The sequence below is a fragment of the Schistocerca serialis genome, chromosome 8 (genome assembly GCF_023864345.2).
Source record: "Schistocerca serialis cubense isolate TAMUIC-IGC-003099 chromosome 8, iqSchSeri2.2, whole genome shotgun sequence".
Taxonomy (NCBI): domain Eukaryota; kingdom Metazoa; phylum Arthropoda; class Insecta; order Orthoptera; family Acrididae; genus Schistocerca; species Schistocerca serialis.
This window is the reverse complement of record NC_064645.1, coordinates 51,594,790-51,608,259: the sequence shown is the minus strand read 5'-3', so window position 1 is coordinate 51,608,259 and position 13,470 is coordinate 51,594,790. Positions and strand designations below refer to the sequence as shown.

Below are 13,470 nucleotides of genomic sequence, written 5' to 3'. Positions count from 1 at the left end.
CATGGCAAGCCGTTCCACAGGACTACATCCAGCATCTCTACGATCGTCTCCATGGGAGAATAGCAGCCTGCATTGCTGCGAAAGGTGGATATACACTGTACTAGTGCCGACATTGTGCATGCTCTGTTGCCTGTGTCTATGTGCCTGTGGTTCTGTTAGTGTGATCATGTGATGTATCTGACCCCAGGAATGTGTCAATAAAGTTTCCCCTTCCTGGGACAATGAATTCATGGTGTTCTTATTTCAATTTCCAGGAGTGTATATTCCAGTTACGATATTTTTCATCCTGAGGATGACACAAACCCCATTCTTGGACTAAACTTATCACTTTCTCAGCCCGTTTCATGTGAGAACGTCGCCAGCTTCCACAAAAAGAAAAAAAAACTGGCATGAATTTGACAGATCGTCGTCGAAGTAGGTACGTTCAAGGCGATGAACTCTGCTGCATTGTGACCTAGTGGTGTACCTATTTGAGAAATTCGGAAAATGTCACTCGTCTGTACAATGCGACATGGGTGCCACTGCGACCGTACCCTGACGCCTTCACCGACTCCGTCAAACAACGGCAAATGGCCAATGACCTCGCACCGGACCAAATTCAGTGAAAAAGGAACGAGAGTCTTGCTTCAATAGGAGCCACACTGCAAACTATTCAACTTGAAAATTTAAAACCCAGGGAAGACCAACGTGTTTTAGCATTCCTCTCTCAGAACTGGAAAGTCTGCCTCACGGACCCGCCTGTCTAGAGGCGGTGAGGCGTACTCCTAAACTTCCTGGCAAATCAAGACTGCACTCCTGCCAGCCTTCGCGGGCAGCGCTCTTCTGCCCAGGCACGACTAGTCACTGGCCCCCACTGACGGCCTTCCACCGGGAAGTTACTTTCTTTGCTACTTTCCAGGTCCTGCGAAACGGTCCTCTCCAACGCAGAACCGTAGAGTCATTCTACAAGCGTGTTCTGTTCTTTCACACGGTCCGCGATTTAAAAATTACAGATGTGTCGCTTTTCCTTGACTTCAGAAAAACATTAAGCAACGTCACCTAGTACCTAAAAATGGGTGCTTACAGAACATCTTAGAGAGCTGAAATAGTGAGGGCTTCAGAGAAACAACTCCACGGAAGGACATGCCCTTTCAATAACGTAGTTCATCTTTGATAAAACTAAACTACAGTAAAAAACTAGACGCCTATAAAAATTGTGCAAAGTGGCAACGCATGCTACAAGAGAAATTCAAAACTGGAGAATCATGACATAGAAAAAGATAAAGCGAATGAACTTGCGGAATATGATAATGCGATAAGAATTGGACACATGAACAAGTATCCTGAAACGGTTTCTGGAGTACACAAAATTCCTTCAGTATTTCTCTTGAGAGAATCAATTATGACAAAGCAAATTTTCTGCGAAAGAAATTTACTGATGCAGAGCCACCTGAGCACTTTTGCTTTCAGAGTAATGTACAAACGCGCAAGGAAGTACTAACACGATGGCGTGTCTTACATGACTGCGTGAAGAAAAGCCAGTCGGCATTTATAACATTCGTAAATTTAGAGAAAGTTTTTGACAGTGTTGACTGAAACAGTCACCACAACTATATAATTATCAGGGATTATATATAGGGAGCGAAAGGTTATCTACAATTTTTACAGAAACCAGACTGCAGTTACAAGAACGACGACGTGAAAGTAAAGAGGTAGTTGAGTGGGGAGGCAGACGCGTTTGTAGCCTCTCCCCGATTTACATTTAGCAAGCAGTGAACGAAACAGAGGACAAATGTAGGAAAGAAAAGTGAGGTTAGCCGATAAAATTTGCAGACAGTATAACTTCGAAGAGCTTCTGAACGGAATCTGTAGTTGAAAATACGGAAGCGTCCGATCCCGCCCGTCTGCTTTGACCCATGACGTCACAAATATGACGGAAACTATAAGACCACGATTCCAATATGGCGCATATGAAGTCGGTACGTACACATTATGAGGACGAAAATACATCGAAAAACACACACACTCCCCACAAAAAGTCTAATGACACTAACGGGACAAGCGCGGGAAATCGGGTGTTTTAGGTGGGGGCAAACTAAATAAATTTAGACACCCACCCCCATACAAAACGACGAAAAAATCGACATTACAGAACTCCCCAAATACCACTAAAGAATATCATCTGGAATCTGACACTTCCCTTGACCTATGTAGCTCAACAGCAGCTTCCGATCCCATAAATTAGGATCAAACACTTCCCTTGGCCTATATGACTCAAGAACATCTACCGATACCAATAACATACACAGCCATACATTCGGATCGAACACTTCCCTTGACCTGCGCACTTAATTTTATCCGTCATAGCCATTCCTGAACTAAAAAAAGCAATCTATTAATTTTACTAAAATTACCACACCATGTACAGCGAACAACACTAAATTAACCTTCCCACAAAACCGTTAACTCACTGAAACGAATTCCACTATAAACACAGCCGACAGTAACAATTCTGGATAATGAGCAAAAGCAAACTGAGCCAATTACACCATCAAACGAAAACCCTGAACATACCACCAGATAGCACAAACCACAATACGACGACATCTTCAAACCCACCACACTCACAAACCAAACTCCGCGCCGTCATGACGTCACACACGACAACACCCTTACGTCACGGGTCAAGGCCGACGCATTGGATCAGACGCTTCTGTCGACCCGTAGTTTATTGAGGAAGTCATTGTGCTGCGTAAGCTTTTTTATTTTTGAAATAAACCCGCTATTTCATAGTTTTGGGCTGTTGGCTGATTGCACCCTCTTTGCCATTTCCAAGCTACCTCGTCAGTGAAACAAATTACGAAAACTACAGCAGCTTCAAGACTAGAAAAGTAAAGTCTGAAATGTACGATTACATAAAAACTTGACATCGTCACAGGGAGAAACTAGTCATATCTTCCCCAAATTAATATGAAGGAAGAGACGTGACTAGTTTCTCACTATGACGGATGTGTGTAGAAAGTTTACCCAGATTTGATAATTTTTCTATTCTTTAAACTGCTGTCACTAGGCATTTGTTTCACTACCGGGTAGCTTGGAACTGCCTAAGGGAGGAAATTAGTAAAGAGCTCAAAAACATGAACTAAAGAGTATTTCAAAAATAAATACCTACGCAGAACAATGACCTTCCTAAAACCTGCAGCGGCTGTGGACCCTGACGTACATAGGGAATGGACGATGCTTGGAAAAGTATTGGATGTGGTGTAATTAAGCCCGGCGTTGCTGAGGAAATAAGATTGGAGAACGAGAGGCTGAAAGCAGCAACGAGTTTTGCTATTTGAGCAGCAGAATTATGGTCCAAGCGACAATAGAATTTTCTGTGGAAAATAAACGGTGACCTAACATAGATTGTAATATTATTGGAAGTTCCGTAGTATGAAAGCTGTGAGTACCCTTGGAAAGACATTCACCTATCTGTATATTAAATGATCAACTTACGAAATGAGACCTATTCTTTGAAAGACATTTGTTTTATATAATTTACGAAATGTAAAGATGCGCATCTAGCGCGGACGCTAATACATGAATTGCGCAGTCAAAGAAACATTTTAACAGAAGCTGAACTGACGTTCCGCTTCGATCTAAATAAAAGATGACAGTAAACTTTTATAGATCTTCAGATTTTTAATGTACTTCTGTTTGTAATGTGAAAACCTAAAGAAGGTCGATTTTAAGTTAGAAAAGTAAGCGGTCTTGCCAGCGTGCAGACATTATTAATTAATAAAATTCAAGCAATTTGTGTTCGAATCCGTAAATCGGCAAGTTGTTATAAAGGTGTTGAACAGTGCAAGAATTTTCTTTAACTAAGGAGAAAAGTAATGACTAATTTGCGACAAAAACGTGAACCAAGGAGACAGCACAGGGCAGGCTGAAATCTGATCGCACCATACAGTTAGAAGAGTACTTATGTAAGTTATATAGTCTATAAATAAGCCCTAATTGCTTGTGAGAATTGTTTGAATATATTTAGAGTTTACCAGAATTATTATATTCTTTTCCTTTATACTTTAACCTCCATGCCATATTTTTATAAATGTCAAACAGCCTTTACTACAGCAGAGAATACTGCGGCATCCTGGTCGTGTACAGAAGGCCGCCCCATGTCTTCTATACAACTCATAGCTGCCCCATTTATTAATAATTTCATTTGCAAATGCAATTTTTTTACTATTCTCTTTTAAAGGTCCCTTAGATAACTATAAAATTCATACTGATTACGTAAAGAAATCCGGGTTCTTTTCCAAATAAGAGAAGTCTTTGCGTAATCAAAAAACTAGCCGCCTCCTGACAACGATCAGTAGCCGACCAGAAGACTGACGTCTTCGACCGCTTTCGTGTCTCTTGTGGCAAAGCAGTGCCAAACTGGGAACACGACATTCTAGTATGAAAGATTTAAATTAAAAGAATTGAAATATATTTAACCTAATCATACTAGAAGACGTAACCTGTAGAGAATCTCTCCTGAAACTTTGTATCTTTTAGTGTGATGTATGAAAGCCACGTGTACGATAAACAGTACAGACGATATGAGACGGGCTTTTGAAATGTGGCTCTGTATGGAGTGGATGGCGCGTGTAACTAGTGAAGACGCACTGAATAGAATAAAGGAAGAAGGCGCTTTGTGACAAAACGCGACTGGAAGTGACTGCAGGACGTTTTGAGGGAGCAAGGACTAAGTAGGTCGCTAAAACTGCGGCGACAGAGCAATGCTTCTCTTACAGGAAGCACTTTCATGGGGAGCTAAGTCGCGGTAATTACGCAGAAATTAAGTTTTGCACAGTACAGTAGAGGTCAAATTAAAAAAAAATTGTTCATTAGTGTTAGTCGATCTAGCACTGATCTAGGACACCAGGAAGTATTCAGCAAATTTCAAGACTAGCTGTGCAGTTCATCGAGGAACGTTTTAATCAGTGCGAGAGCGCCACTAAGTACTCAAACGGCAGCGGAAAGCGCTACAATAAATGAGTTTCGGCATTGTGATGCTCGCGAAATTACTGTAGCGCCCGATTTTCGGTATCACTTCATCTACCACGTTATGTTAAATATGAATGGTAATATGTTCCATCTGGCAGGGCAGAGAGAATTTATTCGAAACTAGTTTCAGTAAAATTAAATGCATTCAATGCGGACGACAGCAATGAAAATGCAGTGAAAACTGATGAGAAGGATCGGAACTGCAGTGTAATAGACACAGCTTCCAATGAAAATTCGTACAGACCGACCCTAACCCTGTTTTCACGGTTAGCGTGTGTTACGGCCTCAGACTGTGGGCACGTGCCCAGGGCTGGCGTGAAACACACACACACACACACACACACACACACACACACACACACACACACACAGCTGTTTCCATGCATTACAGATTAACGCACGCTCCCCCACTGGGGTCTTAGCTCGGTGCCCCCACAGAACGTCTGGTTGGAATGTAAGTGATAGGCGGAAACACGAGTGATGAAGTTTGAGACAGGCCTTAAGGCGTGCGCAGATTGCCTGGTTTTCACAAGTAATCGTCTGGAAACAGACTATCTCGGTTCGACGCTAGCTCTGACACAAAATCCTCCCTTTATTACGACAAATTCAACCATTTTTGCCGAGTGCTGTCTGCGAGCCGAATAGGAAACTCTTACAGTGGCATGCGTAATAAAAATGTGAAATTCAACAAAAATTTTAAAAATAAGAAATCAAACCGTTCCCCTCCCCTCCCCCCTCAACTAATACGATATTTATACTTCCGCAGCAAACTAATGCGCGTAAAACAACTTAAAGGGAGAGGGGGGGGGGGTTAGGACGTCAAACCGGCCGACTTTGAGCAGGAGAGGCATCATAGGACATTTTAACTTCCAGTGTGTATACTTTTACAAATAAAGCCATAAAACTTTGTCAGCATCACCAGGAAGAATTCAGGATTCACACTCATTTCAGTGGAAGTTCGAAAACAACTTTTTTACATGTGAAATTTCATCATTTTTTCACTTATGGCTGCATTTGTTGCTATAGATACACTTTTTTCATAAGTTAGAGAGATTCTTCGATGAATTTTGCACAGCATGCATATCATACTTACAGGTGTATGAAAGTCTAGAATTTAATTTATGAAAAACGAATGAGCTGTTATGTTTTAAACAACATTTTTAGGAAAAACGCAAATTTAATAGTTGATTACCTCAATTTTTACCACAGTTTTTTTATAGATGTGTAAAATTCTAGAGATTCATACACCTTTAAAGTACGGTTTGTATGCTGTGCAACATTCTGCGAAGAATCTCTTACTTACGAAGAAAAGTTAACCTATAGCAACAAATGCTGCCATGTAAGTGAAGAAAAATGATGAAATTTCACATGTAAAGAAAATTATTTCGTTATGTTTTCGAACTTCCACTGCTATGAGTGAATTCTGAATCCTTCCTGGTCATGCTGACAAAGTTCTATGACTTTTTTTGTAAAAGTATAGACAATGGAAATTAAAATGTCCTCTGGTGCCTCTCGTGCTCCAAGTCGGCCCGTTTGACTTCCTAACACCCCCCCCCCCCCCCTCTCTCTCCGCAATAGAAGCTTAAGTAGCTAATCGTCACGATTTAATTCTATTTCATCCATTAGAAATGGCTAGTAAATGCCTATGACTGTAAGAATTGGTTTATAAAGTAACATTCGCTGCAGTCAATGAGAATTTTCTTTGATTTAATTATTCCACAACGTATTCACATTTTTTCCGTGGGTTTTGCACAACTGTCGATATACGGAAACAGGTGCTCGAAAATGGCAATCACATTGCTAAAAGCGCCGTGCAAGAAATAAATGAAACGTGACTGTCACCAGCAAAAGTTATCCGTCAAAGAAACCGAGTCTTGCTCTCACCCCACGTGTTGCGCTGCTGCTGCTGCTGCTGCTGCTGCTGCTGCTACGTGTCTCCACTGTACTAGCCCGTCGCGCACACCCCACTAGAACCCTACGTCAGGCCCTCTTTCCCTGAAGCGCCGCTCGTACAAAGCATTTCAGCGCGAAAGATACGAAGCTACTCTCGGAAGGTGGTCAGTGTAAACGGGCAGTGCTGTCGTTGCGTTTTACGGAAAACTGAGTTGTTTCCTTTCTCGCTGTCTAAATTCCAGAGCCTGCTGCGAAATATTAAGTTGGTGCATAAGTTCACAATAGTCTTCCAACCCTGGGGTAACTTCCCGACACCGCGATTGTAGAAATCACGTGCTTTTGAGCCGAAGAACTCGTCGAACCAAGTTTGGGGGATATTCGCATCCGCAAAACAAATTCATTGAAGGCTGTTGGACTGGGAGGGTAAATGGTGAAAATCTGACGGCGCAAAATCAGGTGAATAAGGTGGGTGCGGGATGATTTCCAAACCCAGTCCCTGTATAACGTTTTCAGTGTAGCAGAATGTGGGAGGACTTCGCCGTGGAGTAGCATCGCTTCAGGTAGCCCACGTGGTCGTTGTTCTTCGATTGCGTCTGCTAAACGTCTTGTTGGCGACAAATGTCAGCAGTGATGGTTGCACTCAAGGACGCAACTCGCAGTACACCACACCTAATGCGCAACGTTATCTTTTGTGGATGCGCACAGGTCTTTGTACGGCGAATTAGTGCCTTGTTTGGGCACAACCATTCCATCCCTTTCCTTAAGTTAGCACAAAGCAACCGTTTACCGTCGCCAGTAACGATACCGGACAGGAATGGTCGGTGTTGTTCCCGAGCTAACTGATGATGCGCAAGCATTTGCCCACCATGCTGATTTTTGTGATTTTGGATTAGACCATGTGGTATACCTATACACCCGATTTTTGAACCTTCCCCACTGCACTACAAAGTCGCATTATGGTGGATTATCACAGTTCATTACATTTGCCAGTTCTCGATCACATTGAAATGTATCATTGTGGCTTAACGCGTTTAAACGATTTACATCAAATTCGGGAAGGTCGTCTTGAACGTGGAAAGTCACTAATCTCAAAACAATCCTCCATAAAACTAAAAAACCATTTTCTTGCTGTTCTCTGTCCAATGGTAAATGTTTCTGATTGTCTCCACTGCTGTCACCCTTCTACTGAGAAACAGAAGAATATGTCAGAAATGTTCCGATTTCTCCAATGGCACTCCTATTTTCTACCTTCCACAGCTCTACTCATTATCTCCAATGACAAAACAACAAAATGCAAACTCAAACAGCAACAGCGAACTACAAATATAAACTGATACTCGGTAAATAAACGCACAGCAGCCGGAATACCAACATGCAAAGCAAAAACGCCACAAACTTATGCACCAGCGTAATAGCAAAGAAGATGTCTCGTTAAACGCTTTTACCAAAATCTACAGGTAATTTCCAAGAGTCGCTGGGTTCAAACGATACATATCGAACGTGCGATCGTAAATCGATCATGCGACTCCGGTGGTGGGCGTTGTGATTAATTGTTTGTGATCGTCATTTTCATCTATTTCCCGTTGTTGCCGTAATTGCTCTAAATTACATACCTCCGCGAATTATCTGTGAGTTGCTAGGGAAACCCAGACGAAGTATGTCGTTAGTGAGTGAGATGTTTGGTGTTCTTGATGTTTCTTCAGCGGATTCTCTCACATGGAAAAGTCTAATTCCATGTTTATCCAGCGTAGAAAATTGTTTGACTTTTTGTCGCACATATGGGGTACTACGAGACGGGGGAAGAAGGGACTGGGTAGACTGTGGTGGTGCGAAGTGTCTAAAGCTTCGTAAGAACAGTTTCGATGCTGAAATACCGTTACAAAGTGCGGAAAACGAACGAGTATCAGGAAGAATACATGGTTCGACTCTTCCAAATTATCCAACCAGACCACCGTAATGGACTTCAACATGACGACAACACCGACGACGAGTAAGGTAAGTCGTCTCCTTTGTAATTGCAGGTATTTTTGTAACGCTCTTCTTTTGTCATTGCTGTAGTGACCGGTGTAAACATACTCATAACGCCCGCACCAGAGTTGCATGAACGATTCACGATCGTGCGTTAGATATGTATCGTTAAGACCCAGCGACTGCGATAGGCAATCATTCTTGGTAATTACCAATCTACATTTCATTAAGCGAGGAAATAAAAAGGAAAGGCTGAAAATTAGGGTCTGATAGGTCATCAGAGATGGCCACAGTCTCAGTCTGGCAGAACTAAATCGGCCGTCTACGTTCCGAGGGAACCACCCCGGCATTCGTTTCTAGCTATTTACGTAAATCAGGCATAACGTAAATCGTGATGGCTGGACGGAGATTTGAAAACCGCCGTCCGTTCACACTACATCCAATGGGGTCGGTCGCCGTCCCACCCCGTTCGATGAGAACATGAGAGATTGCTATATTATGCGTATTATTTTGACACTGTGCCCCTCTAGAGGCTATTAACGAAGGTACGAGGATACAGGACGTGAACGGTAGACGAGCTCTTAAATAAGACAAACCAATACATTGACCTCTGTGGCGAGAGCTCATCAGGGACAGGGGTATCGTCAGAGGTGCCGCAGGGAAGTGTGACAGGACGGCTCTTATTCCCTATACATATAAATCACCTGACAGACTGGGTGAGTAACAGTCTGGGGCCGTTCGCTGATGATGCTGTAGTGTATGGGAGGGTGTCGTCATTGAGTGACTGTAGGGCGATAAAGGACGATTTAGACAAAATTTGGTAGCCTTCTCTAAAAGTAGGAAACGGTAAGTTAATGCAGACGAGTGGGAAAGACAATCCCATAATGTTCGAATAGAGAATTGGTACTCTGCCACTTGATGCAGTCACATCGATTAAATATCTAGACGTGATGTTGCAAAGCGTTACGAAATGAGATGAGCACGAGAGGCCGGTAGTAGGGAAGGTGAGTGACCAAGTTCGGTTTACTGGACGAGTTAAGCAGACCGCGTTTAGGACGGTTGTGCGAGTCATTCTTGAGTGTGGCTCGAGAGTTTGGGATCCCCACCAGGTCAGGTTCCACCAATACATCGAAGCTGTCCTGAAATGCCGAGATGGTTCCTTTGAAAGGCCACAGTCGATTTCCTTCCAATCCTTCCCTAATCCGATAGGACCGACGATCTCGTTGTTTGATCCCCTCTCCCGAATCAAGCTGTGACCTGCAAAGTATGTACGTAGATGTAGATGTATATTCGCGTAAATTGGACGTATATCGGCATTAAATTATTATAAATGCGTGGCAGAGTAGTTCTTATTTCATTATTTGCTACGTGTAAGAGGGAGGTTTGCCAACGTCCTTGCCGCAGTGGTAGCACCGGTTCCCGCCAGATCACCGAAGCGCTGTCGGGCTGGACTAGTACCTGGATGGGTAACCAACCGGTTTGCAAAGCGCTGTTGGCAGGCGGGATGCAGTCAGCCCTTGTAACGCAAACTGAGGAGGTACTTGACTGGGAATTAGCGGCTCCGGTCTCTTAAACTGACATACGTCCGGGAGAGCTGTGTGCTGACCACATACCCCTTCATATCAGCATGCAGTGACGTCTGTGGTCTGAGGATGACACGGCGGCCGGTCGGTCACGTTGGGCCTTCATGGCCTGTTCGGGAGTGGTTTAGTTTTAAGAGGGAAGCTTGGCGAGATCGAACTGTGCGACAGAGATCAAGGGAAATGTGAGTGCCAGAAGGAACCACTCTGCGAGAAGGAGCTGACCGCTGACCGTTTTAAGAGTGAGCGTGAGAACGCATAGTGCTTACCTGCCGCTGTGTGGAAAATGGAACGGAGACGAGGGGAGATTGGGGTTTACCGCCCTGTCGTTGAAGGAGTCGTTATGGACACACGGTAGGCTCAGTCCAGACACGGATGCGTCTGGAAGCCGGCTGTGCGCGTTTAGTATTGACTGTAGCGTTTTGACGCTCCTCGATCACCCACAAGGATAACGACGTTTTCTGTGTGCTTGCGACTGAACTGCTCCTTGCCCTTATTTACGTTACCGTATTTACTTTTACGTCTACGCCCCTCAAGCCACCTTACCGTGTGTGGCAGAGGGTTCTTTGTGTACCATTATCACGTCCTCCTTTTCCTGTCCCAGTCGTTTGTGGGTCACGAGAAGAACGGTTTCTGGTAGCCCTCTGTGTAGGCTTGAATATACACTACTGGCCATTAAAATTGCTACACCAAGAAGAAATGCAGATGATAAACGGGTATTCATTGGACAAATATTTATACTAGAACTGACATGTGATTACATTTTCACGCAATTTGGGTTCATAGATCCTGAGAAATCAGTACCAAGAACAACCAACTCTGGCCGTAATAACGGCCTTGATACGCCTGGGTATTGAGTCAAACAGAGCTTGGATGGCGTGTACAGGTACAGCTGCCCATGCAGCTTCAACACAATACCACAGTTCATCAAGAATAGTGACTGGCGTATTGTGATGAGCCAGGTGCTCGGCCACCATTGACGAGACGTTTTCAATTGATGAGAGATCTGGAGAATGTGCTGGCCAGGGAAGCAGTCGAACATTTTCTGTATCCAGAAAGGCCCGTACAGGACCTGCAACATGCGATCGTGAATTATCCTGCTGGAATGTAGGGTTTCGCAGGGATTGAATGAAAGGTAGAGCCACGGGTCGTAACACATCTGAAATGCAACGTCCACTATTCAAAGTGCCGTCAATGCGAACAAGAGGTGACCGAGACGTGTAATCAGTGGCACGCCATACCATCACGTCGGATGATACGCGACTATGGCGATGACGAATACACGCTTCCAATGTGCGTTCACCCCGATGTCGCCAAACACGGATACGACCATCATGATGGTGTGAACAGAATCTGAATTCATTCGAAAAAATGACGTTTTTCCATTCGTGCACCTAGGTTCGTCATTGAGTACACCATCGCAGGCGCTCCTGTCTGTGATGCAGCGTCCGGAATAACCGCAGCCATGCTCTCCGAACTGAGAGTCCATGCTGCTGCAAACGTCGTCGAACTGTTCGTGCAGATGGTTGTTGTCTTGCAAACGTATCCATCTGTTGACTCAGGGATCGAGACGTGGCTGCACGATCCGTTACAGCCATGAGGATAAGATGTTTGTCATCTCGACTGCTAGTGATACGAGGCCGTTGGGATCCAGCACGGCGTTCCGTATTACCGTCCTGAACCCACCGATTCCATATTCTGTTAACAGTCATTGGATCTCGACCAACGCGAGCAGCAATGTCGCAATACGATAAACCGCAACCGCGATAGGCTTGTAGCCTATCAAAGTCGGAAACGTGATGGTACGCATTTCTCCTCCTTACACGAGGCGTCGCAACAACGTTTCTCCAGCCAACGCCGGTCAACTGCTGTTTGTGTATGAGAAATCGGTTGGAAACTTTCCACATGTCAGCACGTTTTAGGTGTTGCCACCGGCGCCAACCTTGTGTGAATGCTCTGAAAAGCTAATCATTTGCATATTACAGCACCTTCTTCCTGTCGGTTAAATTCGCGTCTGTAGCACGTCATCTTTGTGGTGTAGCAATTTTAATGACCAGTTGTGTAATTTTATCCCGACGACCTTTTCACGAGATATTCGTTGGGGGAAGCAATAAACTCGTGTATTTTTTTACCCTTCTAGAGACGGTATCGGAGCTCAACAGCAGACCATACCGAGATACAAGAAGCCTCTGTTGCAACGTCTGCCACTCGAGTTAGTTGAGAAGCTCCTTGACGCTTTCGTACTTACTAAATGGACCTCTAATGAATCGTGCTGCTCTCCTTTGGATATTCTCTGTTCCTTCTATCAATCCTGTCTGGTACAGATCCCATACTAAAACTGAACTGAACTCCGCCCGAACGGGCCATGAAGGCCCAACTGTACCGACCGGCCGCCGTGTCATCCTCAGCCCACAGGCGTCACTGCATGCGGATATGGAGGGGCGCGTGGTCAGCACACCGCTCTTCCGGACGTGTGTCACTTTACGAGATCGGAGCCGCTACTTCTCAGTTTGCCTCACAAGGGCTGACTGCATCCCGCCTGCCAACAGCGCTCGGCAAACCGGATGGTCACCCATCCCAGTACGAGCCCAGCCCGACAGCGCTTATCTTCGGTGATCTGACGGGAACCGGTGCTAACACTGCGGCAAGGCCGTTGGCCTACAGATCCCACACTGACGACCAATATTGAAGTGTTAATGAAAAGATTCTTTTGTAAGCTACTTGCTTTAGTGATGGACTGCATTTCTTGATGATTCTGCCAATGAATCTCAGTCCTGCATCTTCCTTAATCGCGTTTGATTTTACGTCGTAGTTCCACTCCAGAATCGCTCCCTACACATATTCCTAGATACTGTATGAAAGTAACTGCTTTCAGTGATTGTTCTGCAATTTCGTAATCGTTCAATGAAGGATCTTTCTGTGTATGTATTTGCAATACGTTGCATTTGTTTACATTGAGGGTCAGTTTCCACTCCCTACACCAAACGGCGATCCTCTCCTGGTCTTCCTGCATCTC

General features: G+C 44.3%; 1 pseudogene; it reads right to left on the bottom strand.

The window, feature by feature from the left end:
- Nucleotides 1–12,994: 12,994 nt before the first annotated feature.
- LOC126417229 (5S ribosomal RNA) lies at nucleotides 12,995–13,112 on the bottom strand (annotated as a pseudogene).
- Nucleotides 13,113–13,470: the final 358 nt, after the last annotated feature.